General features: G+C 36.8%; 1 protein-coding gene across 1 annotated transcript in view; it reads right to left on the bottom strand.

The window, feature by feature from the left end:
• TBC1D8B (TBC1 domain family member 8B) overlaps window positions 1-14,314 on the bottom strand; it is a 62,439-nt gene that overhangs the window by 42,925 nt on the left and 5,200 nt on the right. The gene's annotated exons all lie outside the window — the stretch shown is intronic.

Here is a 14,314-nt window from a genome sequence, read left to right on the forward strand (position 1 = left end):
TCTAGCACAGTTCAGCTAATTCAAATTCGACATTTTTTTCAAGACCCATTTCCCCCATGAAGACTTCACTGGAAACCTCAAGCAATAATGCCTTCCTTTTCTCTGATTACTTACAGAACTTAAAGTCTATACAACACAACCTATCATTTTGATTATTAGGCTAGTTATAACAACTACTTGCTAAATGTTTCAGGTGTATTAATCTTATCTTCTTACCTAGATTATCAATTCTCTGAGGACAATAACCACATCTTCTACCTCTAGGTTTGTATCTCTAACTTTTAACATATTGCTGAGCACAACAGGAGCAAAATTTGTTGACTTTAACTCTATCAATGGGATGGCTGAAATATATAAATCTACCTCCCTTTTCTGGAAGATTTGATTGGTTGAGTGTTGGTTTTGCTTCATGAGGCATTACTCTTTAATTTAGCATACAGATTTTTGAGAAAAAAATTAAGTCAATTATAAAGCAGGTTTTTGGCTATTTTGCTGTCTTTACCCACTTAAAAGGAGTTACGATTTCAAGCGGGCTTTGAATGAGAATATAGGTAGGTTGGCAAATGTGAGGAAGTTATCGTAAGCATAGCGGGAGGTAAATTAGAAGAGTAGGAGATAGAAGAAAGAGATAAAGAGAAATTTGGCTCAGCTAAAAGGAAAGGGTGGGAGAGTGGATATAGGAATTGGTAAGAAGTAAAAATAGGGGTCACAAAAGCAGCATAATATCAATCAGCAACCTGACAGAGGGTTTTGATAGTGGTAAAGTATTAAGAAAAAAGATTTGGCAATGGCAACATGTAAAGATGATAGAGAAAAGAAGTTATCTGATAGAAAAAAGTTACTGTATGAATTTTTGTTTAAAAGAACAGAACCAAAAGAGGTTAACTTTCTTCAGGTTGAAAACAGAAATCAAGTGTATGACTGTGTATGAGGTCTGCCAATTAAGTTCGTGAACTTGTTGCAATGATGTCGCTTACCTTTTTTTGATATCAGAGAGATTATTCATTGTGCATTTGTACCAACTGGACAAACAGTTAACCAAGTTTACTATTTGGAAGTGCTGAAAAGGCTGTGTGAAAAAAGTTAGATGACCTGAACTTTTCACCAACAATTTGTGACTCTTGCATCACAACAATGCACCAGTAAATAAATAACTGTATTGGAACACCCTCCCTACTCACCTGATCTGGCCCCCAATGACTTCTTTCTTTACCCGAAGATAAAGGAAATATTGAAAGGTAGACATTTTGATGACATTCAGGACATCAAGGTAATATGATGACAGCTCTGATGGCCATTCCAGAAAGAGTTCCAAAATTGCTTTGAAGGGTAAACTAGGCACTGGCGTCAGTGCATAGCTTCCCAAGGGGAGTACTTCGAAGGTGACTGTAGTGATATTCAGCAAAGAGGTATGTAGCACTTTTTCTAGGATGAGTTCGTGAACTTAGTTGTCTGACTTCGCATATAAATGTACACATAACTCGACAAAATTGTCAAAATAAAGCAATTATAACTTCAAATAAAATCATTTATTAAACACAGCACTGTTTTATCTGCTAGATTTGCTTTCCAAGAACTTAAATTCTAAAAAAGGTTTCAAAAAAGTATTTTCGAATGCAGACTGGTGCAGCCGCTATGGAAGGCAGTGTGGAGGTTCCTCAAGAAATTACGAATAGAATTACCATATGACCCAGCAATCGCTCTCCTGGGTATCTACCCCAAAAATATAAAAGCATTTCTCTATAGAGACACGTGTACGCCAATGTTCATTGCAGCTTTGTTTACGGTGGCCAAGACATGGAAACAACCAAAATGTCCTTCGATAGATGAATGGATAAAGAAGTTGTGGTACATATACACAATGGAATACTATTCGGCGTTAAGGAAAGATGATATAGGAACATTTGTGACAACATGGATGGATCTCGAGAGAATAATGCTAAGTGAAACAAGTCAGACAGAAAAAGCAGAGAACCCTATGATTTCACTGATATGTGGTATATAAACCAAAAAGAACAAGACAAACAAATGAGAAACAAAAACTCATAGACACAGACAATAATTTAGTGGTTACCAGAGGGTAAGGGGGTGGGGGGTGGGTGATGAGGGTAAAGGGGATCAAATATATGGTGATGGAAGGAGAACTGACTCTGGGTGGTGAACACACAATGGGATTTATAGACGATGTAATACAGAATTGTACACCTGAAATCTATGTAAATTTACTAACAATTGTCACCCCAATAAAATTAATTTAAAAAAAAAAAAAGAAGTATTTTCAAATTAGTGAAGAAAATAATTTAATTTTACCACATTTGAAATAAAACTAGCTCTAATCCGATTTCCTTATTTACATACACTAGAAAAAAAGTAGTATTAGAAGAACAGGAGAAAGAACAGAGATAAAGAAAAGTTTGACTGAAAGATGCTAGTGGGAGTGTGGACATGTGAGGAGCAGAGAGGAAAGGAGAGGTCACAGATAATCACTCCTGAGTAGTATCATAACAATTAGTTCTCTGATAGAAAGTTTTGAGACTGGGGACAAAGGGGTCAAAATCACTGGCAGGAAAGGTCATTTCTTTTGGAAGCAGAAAGGTTTACAAGGTAACTGCCATACACTGTGTAGAAAGAAAATTGTTCAGTTTTTGTAAGTGTATTAAATCAGGCAATTAGTATAAAACTATGCAACAAATAATTTGGAAGCTAGTTCTAGAATACATTTTCTAGTCACTTGGGGAACTCTTCCAGCTCATTAAGCTATAATCATCAAGTCTTTGCAAGTCATTCAGGAATTAATATGTGCCAATGTCTGGGTTCTAAAAGTACAGAAAAAACAAGCTGACAATCTTGGTTTGCTTTTCCATATACACAGAGGTTTATCATCTGACTGCCTGAACATCCAAGGTCATGCATCAGCCTACCCATGGGAAGTGCTATAGCTACAGTAAATTGAAAAGAATAGATACCGTCTTTCAGCTGCGTGAGAAAAGAAGAGATTTAAAAAGATAAAGAAATTCAAGCCATCAGTTGAATGTCTGTAACTGAGTAAGGTACCAATGCTCTAGGCCTTATTAAAGATCTATAGGGTTTCAGGAGCATCCTGCCATACCAGTAACATGAAACTTCTTAAGGAAATTCACCACCATGATTGATGTGAAATACATTTACTAAATGGCACAGCAAGATAATAAGAAAGCAAGGTTCTATGATTTAAAAAAAACCAAACAGGCAACTTTCAGGTAATGATTACTGTCCATGGACCAATGGCTGGAGATACAGCACCACTGACTTTGAGATGAAAGATATCCTGACAGGGCATGTAGTCCAATCTCCCGCACATTCATCTACCCTATATTACCCCTGATAGCCTCGCTTTTATTTTCCTTCAGAACTCGAATTTATTTCTCCCATGGCAGCATATATTGGTGGGAATTTCTATTAATCAGAAAGTCCTTTATAAAATATGAAAGTATTTATATATATCAAATGTTATAGTCAGGGCTGGCTTCATGGGCTTGTGACCTGCCCATAGTGCCCCATGCCCACAAGGGCCCCCATGATTTGGCTAAATGCTTTGTTGTCACCATATGAAAATTCTTAATTTTCAAACAAAAAGCCCTACTTGTTCATTTTGCACTGGGCCCCACAAATTAGGAAGCTGATCCTGGTTACAGTGGTTATCTCTGGGCAGTGAGAAAATGGGTAATCATTATTTTCTCTTTTATACTTATACATATTTTCCGAAATTTTTACAATAAACAACTTTTTAACCTTTTAGAAAAAAATAAAGCTATTTCTTACACTTAAAAAAATGAAGAGCTTTCTTAGGATTAATAAAATGCTACTTCTTTGCAATTTGGGGGCAATACAAAACATATTATACTCTATTCAACATGATGGGTCTTCAAATATGATTACTGCTATGTTGTCTCCTCTTGCTTATTCTTCTTTTCTTCTAGCTTAAAATACACCCAGTTCTTTTAACTGTTTGGTGTATGAAACTGTCTGAGCCTCTTATTATTTCTTCTACCATTCTCTTGTCTATTTGTCAAAGTCTCTTATAAAATATGTCATTCAAACCTGAATACCAGGTATGGTCTGCACAACTGCAGGTTTATTATGGGCTTCACGGTTCTGCCAATGCAGTCTAAGATCATACTAGCTTTTTAAGCCACTATATCATATTATCTTACTAAGCGTGTGATCAACTAATCCACTTTGATCATTTTCACAAATATAAGAACCAATCTAGGTACTCTGTCCCATACAGCTGATTTTTAAAAACCTAAAAGCAATGTACATTTATTTACTCATGTTAAATTTTATCTCACTGATTTCAACTGAGAATTCTAACTTGTACAGATATTTCTGAATCTTGATTTTATCTTCTATGACAGTGATTCTCAACCCAAACTGCAAATTTGAATCATTTGGAGTTTTTGAAACTACTCAAGCTCAAGTTTTCAAACTATTAAAGTCCAGAGATCCTAATTTAATTCATCTGGAATAGGGCCTGGGGATTCTATGTTCCCCTTAATTTTGTATTATAAAAAATGTTAAGATTAAGTCATAAGATGGGGGCATGAGGTGATGAGTCTCTTGAAATCTCTCCTGGAATTTACAACAAATTGAACAAGTATAACTCCACAAAGAACTCCCTGCACAGCAGACAGGCAAGATGAAGAGGCGCACAACTGAAATCACCCAAAGGTGGGCAAATTGGGCGAGCAGGGGAACAAGGAAGCAGGAAGTGAGGCGACGTGGGCCGCGCGGAAAAAGGAGCAGCACGGGCACAGGAGCAGACCCAGAGCTCTGAGCTCTGAGTTCCCTGCATTCCAGAGCTACTGCAGTTGCGGGAAAAGGAAGAACTTGGACTGCTAGGGTTCCATTTATGGCCTTGCCTGAGGGATCAGCATATAACACCGCTGAACCCAACGCTCATGGCACAGACCTCGGAGCAAAGACTGAGGGAAGAAGGGTGAAAACAGCAGTTTAAGCCCTCACTGCAGAGCAGAAAATGGAAGACTTAGTCCCGGAGCCTAGCCACCACCTCCCCACCCTTGCAGAACCCGCCCTACCCTCACTGCCCGGTGCTAGAAGCTGAACAGTAGCAGTGTCAGATCAAAAGAACACAACATCTGCAGTTCTGAGAACTGTGGCCCATAGCCATGGACTTGCAGCCCAACTAGTTCCAGAAAAGGGCAGGGAGCTTTGGGTGCAGGAATGGCTGTGTTGGTGGTCAATGCCATTGCTATGGGACACCTTTTACAGCCCACCCCACCTCTGTCCCCACCTATCTGGGAAGACCCTGCAGAAGTAAACAGAGCCACTTAAACAATCAGGCTCTGAATCTGGTGCAGGAAGAGCTTTGGAACGTTAGAAGCTCTTCACATCCCCCACCCCCACGGAGGCAGTGCCCTGATATCCAAGCAGCCTGTTCATAGAGGAGAAGCCTGCCTACCAGGGAATACTCCCATGGTGTGAGAAGCCGGAACAGTGCAGAGAAAATATAACAGTACAGTGTGAAAGAGAATAAAAGGCTACAGTCGAAGAGAAAATAAAAATTCTACCAACAGCTACAGGAATACAAAAGAAAGACCTCTTACTTACAACCTGTTGCAGAACCTACTCCTATAGATGCTTAAGAAGATAAATAATAATTCATTAATTGCCATGAATAATCAAGGTAACAACACATCTCAGAAAGAAAATGAAAAGTCTCCAGAAAATGAAATTGAAGACATGTAAATATGTGACTTAAATGACAAAGAATTCAAGACAGCAGTTCAGAAAAAACTCAACGAGATGCAAGAAAACACAGGCAGTTATATGAACTCAGAAACACAATCAAAGAAAAAAAATGAACATTTTACCAAGGGCATTGAAATTCAAAAAAAGAACCAAATACAATTTCTGGAGATTAAGGACTCAATAAAAGAAATGAAGAATGAAATAGCCAGCTAAAGTAATACTGTTAACCAGATGGAGGAAAGAATCAGTGACATCGAAGACAGAAATCTGGAAATGAAACAGATGGAAGAAGAGAGAGACTTGAGAGTTAAAAGAAATGAAAGAACTCTACAAGAACTTTCTGACTCTATCAGAAAGAGTAATATAAGAATAATGGGCATACCAGAAGGAGAAGAAAGAGAGAAGGGAACAGAGAATATATTCAAACAAATTGTCAATGAGAACTTCCCAAACTTGTGGACAGAACTGGATCCTCAAATACAAGAAGCAAATAGAACACCTAATTAACTCTATCCCAACAGGCCTTCTCCAAGGCACATTCTATTGAAGCTGTCTAAAATTAACGACAAAGAAAGAATCCTCAAGGCAGCCAGGGAAAAGACGACGGTAACCTACAAAGGAAAGCCCATTAGATTATCATCAGATTTTTCAGCAGAAACTCTACAAGCCAGAAGGGATTGGAATCAACTATTCAAACTATTGAAAGAGATAAATTATGAGCCAAGAATAATATATCCAGCAAAGACATCCTTCAGATATGTAGGAGGAATAAAAACCTTTCCAGACATACAGAAGCTGAGGGAATTTTCTAACACTGGACCTGCACTACAAGAAATACTGAAGGAGGCTATTCGACCAGCATAAATAGGGATAATTTGTGACGAAAAAAAACATAAAAGGGGGGAAGAGTAATGGCCTGAACCAGAATACGGGAATGGATAAAGATAAAGCAAGCATACTGAAGAAAAAAGATACTCTAAATATGACACTTTCTTTTATGTAAACTTAATGGTAATGACTCAAAAAAATCCAGAACTGAAATATGTAACATAGTAAAAGAAGAAACAGAGGGAAAATCATACAATATCAGCACACCGAAATAATAGACACCAACAAAAAGGCAAAGAAACAATGAAGACACAGTCTTACCAGAAAACCAAAGACAGAATGATAGGAAATCCTCATATATCAATAATTGCACTAAATGTAAATGGACTTAACTCACGAATAAAATGGCACGGAGCAGCAGACTGGATTGAAAAAACAAACATAAAACAAAACAAAAAAACCCCACAACTAAACCCAACAATATGCTGCTTCCAAGAGACACATCTCAGCTACAAAGACAAACATAGACTCAAAGTGAAAGGGTAGAAAGTGACATTCCAAGCAAATGGTATACAGAGAAAATCAGGTGTAGTTACACTGATATCAGATGAAACAGACTTAGGGATAAAAAAGGTAATAAGAGACAAAGATGGACATTTCATTATGATAAAGTGGACTATACAACAAGAAGACGTAACAGTCATCAATATTTGTTCCCCCAACCAGGGAGCACCGAAATATAGCAAGCAACTACTAACAGAACTAAAGGGAGAACTTGACCAAAACACAATTATAATAGGGGACCTAAATACATTGCTGACAACTATGGACAGATCATCTAAACAGAAAGTAAATTTAAAAATATCAGCCCTAAATGACACATTGGATGAAATGGACATATCTGACATTTGTAGAGCACTTCATCCTACAACATAAGACTACACATTCTTTTCTAGTGTACATGGGACATTCTCAAGAACAGACCATATCCTGGGACATAAAATCAGCCTCAGCAAATTTCAGAAGATTGAAATCATCCTAAGCATATTCTCTGATTACAAGGGTTTGAAATTGGATAGCAACTGCAAAAAAAAAAGCAGGAAAAACCACAAATATGTGGAGGTTAAACAACATACTATTAAAGAACGACTGGGTCAATGAAGAAATAAGAGATCAAAGATACATAGAAACAAATGAGAATGAAAATAGAACCTACCAAAATTTCTGGGATCCAGCAAAAGCAGTTTTAAGAGCCTATCTCAAGAAAGAAGAAAAATCACAGATAAATAACCTCATGTTACACCTTAAAGAACTAGAAAATGAGGAACAAATGAAACCAAAAGTCAGCAGAAGGAAGGAAATAATAAAAATCAGAGCAGAACTAAATGAAATAGAATAGAAAAAGACAACAGAAAAAATTAATGTGACAAAGAGCTGGTTGTTTGAAAAGATTAATGAAATTGAGGAACCCTTGGCCAGACTCACTAAGATAAAAAGAGAAAACACACAAATAATCAAAATCAGAAATGAAAAAGGGGAAGTTATCACGGATGCCATAGAAATACAAAGCATTATCCAAGAATACTATGAAGGACTATATGCCACCAAATTCAATAACCTAGAAGAAATGGACAAGTTCTTAGAAACATACAGCCTTCATAGGCTGAATCACGAAGAATTGGAAAATCTAAATAGACTGATCACCAGTAAGGAAATTGAATTAGTCATCTGAAACCTGCCCAAAAGCAAAAGTCTTGGGCCAGATGGCTTCCCAGTGAATTCTACCAAACCTTCAAAGAGGATCTAATACCAATCCTGCTCAACCTCTTCCAAAACATTGAAGAAGAGACAGTACTCCCTAACTCATTTTATGAGGACAACATTACCCCAATATCAAAATCTGGTAAGGAAAAAGAAAATTACAGACTGATAACTCTGATGAATACAGATGCAAAATTTCTAAACAAAATTATAATAAATTGAATGCAACAATGCATTAAAAAGATTACACATCACAACCAAGTGGGGTTCATCCCAGGGGCAGAAGGATGGTTCAACATACGCAAAACCAAAAATGTGACACAACACATAAACAAAAGAAAGGACAAAAATCATATGATTATATCAATTGATGCAGAAGAAGCGTTTGACAAGATACAACATCCATTTATGATTAAAACACTTAATAAAATAGGTACAACAGAAAATTACCTTAACATAATAAAGGCCATATATGACAAACACTCAGCTAATATCATAACTAATGGTGAAAATCTGAAGCCCTTTGCTCTACGTTCACAAACAGGACAGGGCTGTTCCCTATCACCTCTGCTTTTCAACATAGAATTGGAAGTCCTACCCAGAGCAATCAGGCAAGAGAAGAAATAAAAGGAATGCAAATTGGGAATGAAGAAGTTACACTGTCACTTTTTGCAGATGACGTGATATATAGAGAAAACCCTAAAGAATCCACCAAAAAAGCTATTAGAAACAATACATGAATACAGTCAAGTTGCCGGCTACAAAAAAGTCCACTATATTCCTACATACTAACGATGAAATCTCAGAAAAAGCAAGAAAAAAACCCGGAAAACAATTCCATTTGCAGTTGCAACGAAAAGAATAAAATACCTAGGAATAAACTTAACCAAGTTTGTAAAAGAACTATATACTAAAAACTGTAAGACATTTTTAAAAGAAATTGAAGACACAAAGAAATGGAAAGTCATTCCATGTTCATAGATTGGAAGAATCAATAGAGTTAAAATGGTTGTATTACCCAAAGCAATATACAGATTTAATGCAATCCCTATCAAAATCCCAATGGCATTTTTTTAAAAGAAATAGAACAAAAATTTATCAGATTTGTATGGAACCATAAAAGACCCTGAATAGCCAAAGTAATGCTAACAAAAGAGAACAATGCTGAAAGTATCACACTCCCTGACTTTAGCGTGTCCTACAGGGCAACAATAATCAAAACAGTATGGTATTGTCAAAAAAACAGACACACGGACCAATGGAATATAATTGATAACCCAGAAATAAACCCACATAAATATGGACAGAGAATTTTCGACAAAGGAGCCAAAAACATACAATGTTTGGAGAAAAGACAGCCTCTTCAATAAATGCTGCTGAGAGAATTGGAAAGCCATGTGCAAAGAATGAAACCAGAGTGCTATCCATCACCATGTACCCAAATTAATTCAAAATGGATCAAAGACCAGGGCAGCTGGATGGTTCAGTTGGTTGGAGGGCGAGTTCTGAACAACAGGGTTACAGGTTCGATTCACACATGGGCCAGTGAGTTGCGCCCTCCACGGCTAGATTTAGGACAGCAAGCTGCTGCTGGGCTTACGGAGGGGCGGCCGGATGGCTCAGTGGGTTGGAGCGTGGGCTCTCGACAGCAGGGTCGCTGGTTCAGTTCCCACATGGGGTGGTGGGCTGTGCCCCCTGCAGCTAAAAGTTGAGAACGGCGACTGGACTTGGGACTGGGCTGCGCCCTCCATGTCATTTTCCTAGATTGAAGGACAATGACATGGAGCTGACGGGTCCAGGAGAAACACACTGTTCCACAATATTCCCCAATTAAAAAAAATGGATCAAAGACCTAAACATAAGACCTGAAACAATAAACTGCATAGAAGAAAACATAGGTCCTAAACTCATGGACATTGGGTTCAAAGAACATTGTATGAATTTGGCTCCAAAGGCAAGGGAAGTAAAAGCTAAAATAAATGAATGGGACTATATCAAACTTAAAAGCTTTTGCACAGCAAAAGAAACCATCGACAAAATAAAGAGGCAACCAAACGAATGGGAGAAGATTTTTGCAAACAGTGCCTCGGATAAGGGGCTAATATCCAAAATATACAAGGAACTCATGCAACTCAACAACAACAACAACAAAAAAAACACAACCCAATTGAAATATGGGCAGAGGACCTGAAAAGACATTTCTCCAAAGACAACATACAAATGGCCAACAGACATATGAAAAAATGCTCAACATCAGTAATCATCAGAGAAATGCAAAGAAAAGCTCAATGAGATATCACCTCACACCAGTCAGAATGGCTATCATCAACAAGAGAAATAATAAGTGTTGGAGAGGCTGTGAAGAAAAAGGAACCCTCATACACTGCTGGTGGGAATGCAGATTGGTGCAGCCACTACCGAAAGTGTGGAGGTTCCTCAAAAAATTAAGAATAGAATTACCCCATGGCCCAGCAATCCCTCTCCTGCGTATCTACTCAAAAAATCTGAAAACGTTTATCCATAAAGATATGTGTGCTCCAATGTTCATTGCAGCTTTGTTTACGGTGGCCAAGACATGGAAACAACCAAAGTATTCTTAGATAGATGAATGGATAAAAAAGTTGTGGTATATATACACAATGGAATACTATTCGGCCATAAGATGAAATAGTATCATTTGTGACAACATGGATGGATCTTGATATTATAATGCTAAGCGAAATAAATCAGACAGGAAAAGTGGAGAACCATATGATTTCACTGACATGTGGGATATAAAACTGAAACGAACAAAAGAACAAGACAAAAAGTGAAGAAACAAAAAGTCATACACATAGACAACAGTTTAGTGGTTACCAGAGTAAGGGGGAAGGAGGTTCTAGAAGAAGGTAAGCAGGGTCAAATATATGGTGATGGAAGAACTGACTCTGGGTGGTGAACACACAATGTGAGATATAGATGATGTAATACAGAATTGTACACCTGAAATCTATGTAATTTTCCTAACAATTCTCACCCCAATAAACTTTAATTAAAAAATTCAAACATATATAAAATAGAGAATAATACATTGAATCTTCTATGTGTCCATAATCGAACTTTAATAATTACCAACATTTTGTTAGTCTTCTGTCATTTACCTCTCCTAGAATATTTCACAGTAAATCCCAGACATCATATCATTCTACCTGTGAATTCTCTAGTATCATTTAGTTTGTTTTAAAAGGTTCTCAGTCCAATCTAACATGCAGCCAGTGTTGAGAAAACTGATCTATGGTATTCATTGTTCCTTTCAATTTTCACACACCTGCCAATTTGGTAAACATTTATTTTTTTGCATTGGCCAATGAAAATGATAATCAGGCAGGACCTAGGGCTGAGTGTTGGAGAAGAAGCCAATAAAACAGCATGATTTGAAAATGGCACTTATTATCAATGTGCTAGTTTAGTACACTTTAGTTTGACAAGTGGTTCTTTCTGCTTGTAAACTAGATTGAGGGCACTGCGTAAGGCAACACTACTCTAGCCACAGAAGAATCATTGAAATGAACTTGCTAATTACAAACAAGATTTATTTCCATTCTAAGTAAAATGTTCTGTTATAAATTCTGGCTATAGAAATGATTGCTGGAACTTTACAGTCAATTCTGTGTCTTGTCATAAATTGCCATGTTTACAAAGTCAAACAAGTATATCTTTACTGAATTTTTATAATCTCGACTGCATTAAATGTTAATAAACAAACTAATTAGTAAACTGCCAACACACTTAGTAGGAAATAAATTCAAATAGGAGAAAGTAGTGTTCTCAGTAGAGGTTGTAGGTTTTCCTAAATCCATTGCTTTTGCTACCAGATCTAGGTCCTTAAAACAGGACGGTGAATGCTTATGTTAGAATAATCAAATATCCACAGTTGGCATTTTGAAAGCTGCCAACTTTATAGTAAAAGCTTTGGAAAACAGTTAATATTAATTCTTCTTTTGTCCTGTTTTCCCTCTCTCTATATTCTTTTAAAGACATTTACTTGGAAACTGGAAATACGTAAGAACTCATTTCCTTCCATAATTGAAATATTTGCTCATTAAAGGATTTAAAAATTTTTTTAGGGAAGTAACCGATGCCACAAAACAGCAGATTACAATGGCATGTGGGAAAAAAAATACATGACTTACCGATCAAACCCAGCTACATTTCTAAAGATTAAAACAGGGAACTATTACCAGAGGGTAAGCGGGTGGGATGGTGGGAGATGAAGTTAAGGGGGATCAAATATATGGTGATGGAAGGAGAACTGACTCTGGGTGGTGAACACACAATGGGATTTATAGATGATGTAATACAGAATTGTACACCTGAAATCTATGTAAATTTACTAACAATTGTCACCCCAATAAATTTAATAAAAAAAAACAAACAAAAAAACAAAAAAACAGGGAACTATGAGAATTGTCACCATCTTTATTTATAGCACCTTCTTATACTTTAAAAAGTATGCATCAATGTACAAAAAGAGTAGTCCACAGAAAATTAAAGAAAATACAATATCTGAGTTCCTAGGTCGGTGCAAAGCAACAAGCAAGTGTGGCAGCAAGTGAATAAATTAATCAGCACAGTACTTTAAAAACATCTAGAAGAAGTAAAGCTGGCTATTATTTTGTTTAGTTCAAAACAAGACTGACAATTACCAAATGCTGGTAACTGGAGCGAGAGGAACCTCGTCCATTCTAGTGCGAATGCAAAATTGTACATCTGCTTTGGAGGTTAGTTTGCTATTATAAATGTACTCTTACCATACCATCGAACAATTGTACTCATAGGTATTTAAACCCAAATGAATTGAAAACGTATTGTCCACACAAAAACCTGTGTATGCCATTGTTTACAGCGGCTATATTCATAATTGGCAAAAACTGGAGGCAGCCAAGATGTCTTTCAGGGTAAATGAACAAACTGTTACATCCATACAGTGAATTATTCAGCAAAAAAAGAAATGACCTATCAAACCACCATAAAGACATGGAGGAATCCTAAATGCTTATTGCTAAGTTAAAGAAACCAGTCTGAAAGGCTATATGATTCCAACCATATGGCATTCTGGAAAAGAAAACTGTAGGTAGACAATTTGAAAAATCAGTTTCTAGGAGTTGGGGGATGAGGATGATAGGTGAAGCACAGGATTTTTAGGGCAGTGAAATGATTCTACGTGATACTGTGCATGGTGGACACATGAATACGCATTTGTCAAAATCCATAGAACTATGTAACACAAAGAGAGAACCTTAAGGTAAACTGTAGGCTTTAGTAATATATCAATATTGGTTCACTCACTGTAACAAATGTACCACATTAATGGAAGATGTCAATAAAGGGAAAACTAGGTGAGGGGCAGGTATATGGGAACTGTCTGTATTATCTGCTCAATTTTTCTGTAAACCTAAAACTGTTTTAAAAAATAAAATCTTTTAAAAATTTTAATACTAAAAAAAAAAAACAAGAGGGTAACTAACACAATGATAAAAATCAACAAATGTGATTATCCCTTGTTTTAAAACTTCACTTCTTTATACTGAAGTAAGAGAGAAAAAAGAGTAGGCTGGAATTGAAAGAGCAGTGGAGAGAACAAATAACAAAGGTTTAATTTTCAGGTCCCTTTGATGCTCTATCTCAGGTTTTCATCTTCCATAGATGAGGTCATTGCTCTTGAACATTTTCTAGTTGCTAAGGGCACTATATCCTGAGTCTCATATTTTCAAACATAAATAAAGGAATCTGGAATACTTGCTAAGTCCCCAACAACTGCAATTTTCTTTTGCTTTTATAGTATCATATTATTCCTCCCACTTAGGATGTCCTGTCCACCGCATCCCAGATACTGTTCGTGCTCACAGATGATTGATTTAAAAAAAAAATCCAAACTGGTTTTTGGCAAGTTGCACCACAGATGTCACACAGGAATTCTGCCAGCAGAATACCA

Source organism: Rhinolophus hipposideros (assembly GCF_964194185.1).
Source record: "Rhinolophus hipposideros genome assembly, chromosome: X".
In the NCBI taxonomy this organism is placed as follows: domain Eukaryota; kingdom Metazoa; phylum Chordata; class Mammalia; order Chiroptera; family Rhinolophidae; genus Rhinolophus; species Rhinolophus hipposideros.